Below are 2,570 nucleotides of genomic sequence, written 5' to 3'. Positions count from 1 at the left end.
GCGTACATCCAATGGCAGGACAACGATCGTTATGTTTTGCGTAGCACTGCTGTGACGGTTATTAGTTCTAACGGGTGTCTGGCCTAGGGAGCGTCCTAGTGTATGCTCGCTCGACAAGTAAGGTGGCCCACGGTGTGCGAACTGACTGGTGAGCCCATACCCGCACGTATGGGCTGTGTGTAGAGTATATGGTACACGTCTAAATTACTCGTTAGGACAGTACCGTAAGAAAATAGACTAAAAAGATAGGTCCCGTCATTGCATTTAACCACCAATAGTGGGGTCACTTAATGAGTATTTCTTTAAATACTCAAGCCATGTGCTACTACATTTTTCAGGTTAAGGCAAGACGTTTCTGTACGGTTGACGACGACATCGCAACTCGAGACCATGAAACATGCATAGGATAGTGGTATTTATTTTCTTAGACTTAGGATAGAATAGGATGCTTTAACTTAAACGCTTATTTATTTTATTTTGGGTCTTTTGTTGTGTCGTTTTAAAGATGTTTTCGAAACACGTAAGTTCATGGCTGTGTTTTAAGGTAAAGGTTATGTTTTATGGAATTTAAATGAAGTCTTTCACATTCAATGTTTATGGTACGTATACAGTAGCCACCTTAAATTAAGTAGAAAATTTTGGGTCGTTACACTAAATGGGGGTGCTCGGAGCACCTCATCTTCTCATTTGCGTCATTGCTCATTCTCGTCAGGCCTGAGTGTTTGGCCTTTACTTCTCTATGCCCGCTCACGCTTCATTGCACTATGGCTTGGTAAAGAGAAGAGAGTACAAAAGAATAGTAAACAGAGCACACTGTAGAAAGATTTAAAATATGAGACCCCTTGGATGAAAGAAGAAGGAAATGAAGAACGGAAACGAAACGAAATGTGGAATTTCTAGCTCGAGTTTCGGATGAGCTTCTCCCAATTATGTTTGGTAATAGAATAGGGCAACTTTCTCTGACCAAGACTCCGTTTTTTGCTCTGTCCATAGAGTGTATGAATTTCCTGGGATGTAGATAGACCAAAAGAGGGAATAAAGAGATAGGAATAGGAATTATAGTACCAGAAGTCCTGGAATGTAGATAGACCAAAAGAGGGAATAAAGAGATAGGAATAGGAATTATAGTACCATAAGAGGGAATTTTCTGTGGAAACATCTCTACTAACAAACCATTTCAATACTACGGGTGCTGACGTGCCATGAGGCACGACCATGGAAGTAATAAAAAAGAAAAAGTTATTTAGTTGGACCATCCACTCGAGATGTTCGAGTTTCGCTTCTCTAGAGAAGATGAGACGCTAAAAATGAAAGTGTTTGGAATACATACTGAAAAGATACCAATGATGTCGACCATTAATGACTAGTTCGAAGACCAGCAGCGGATCAAATAAGGGACCGCTCTTAGAAAATGAAAGAAAAGTAAACTCTCATAGTTCTCGCCCAACTCTAACTACTTCTTCATAAGTGAGGTGAGGTACTTATTTCGGTTTGAAAAGGGATTGCCCATTTTTTGGTTAAAGTAGCCACTACTTTGATCGTAGTCAGTTTAAACACATAAATCCAGTCCACTTACAGTTAAAACACAAAATGCAAAAGTTTCATGACTTGACTAGTAACTCATACTCATATTAGAAGATCATCTCACCCTCCATTCCCCTTAGTTGTAGGTGCTCATTCAATTTTGATTTGAATGGGCCAAGTCTCCCGAGATGAGGTACATATGGCCGGCCCTTCAAGTGTCTCGGTGATACAAACAAAGAAAATATGAATTCCAATCTCATCCCCTATCACAATAAGCCAATCCGAGGAAATAGAATCGAATAATCTACCTGATTTTTTTCTTCCTGTTGATTGTGCTCGACAATCAAGCTGCACTTCCTTCTAACAAGTGGCTAAAAGTTAGCAAGCAACCTTGGCCTCTTGGCAGGAGGTGAGCAGCCCCCTTCCTTTCCGGCCTGATCGCGGTACGACACCTGCTCTTGCCTTGAGATATTCGATCAACAAGATAATCCGAATCTTACTCCCCTTGTAGTGGTTTCTTATCTTATCATTTGGTATCAGAGCTTCAGGCTCAAGATCGGATATATGTTTCCTTTGCGTTTCTTCTGAATATGATTTTTATTTATTTTTATCTTTTTTGTTTTTAATCGACCCGGAGTTCAAAATTCAATCTTTGCTCTATTTAAAAATTTGAGAGGTGAGAATGATAGCTTCATTTGTGTAAACAAGTGTAAAAAGAGTGGCCTAAAAATTCCTTGAGAATATACTCGTGAGAGAGCGTTGTGAGGTCCTTTATATTTCCATAAGTTATTTTTTGCAGCAAAGTTTCACAAATAGATTCGAGGCCGAATCCTCTTGAAGAAGTGGAGAATGATATGAACCAAAAAACATCAATCATACAATATACTTCAATGAAGATGTGAAGAAAAGGTTGTCAAAAATATCAAAAGATGTTTCAATTCATGCCACATTGAAGAAGAATGAAGTTTGATTATTATAAATTTTGGGAGGGTTACAATTTAGAGTAATTTAGAGTTTTTAGAACCTTTTATTTACTCTAGGTTACA

Source organism: Cucurbita maxima, unplaced genomic scaffold, assembly GCF_002738345.1.
Source record: "Cucurbita maxima cultivar Rimu unplaced genomic scaffold, Cmax_1.0 Cma_Scf00093, whole genome shotgun sequence".
Classification (NCBI taxonomy): domain Eukaryota; kingdom Viridiplantae; phylum Streptophyta; class Magnoliopsida; order Cucurbitales; family Cucurbitaceae; genus Cucurbita; species Cucurbita maxima.
Note: the sequence above shows the minus strand (reverse complement) of the source record.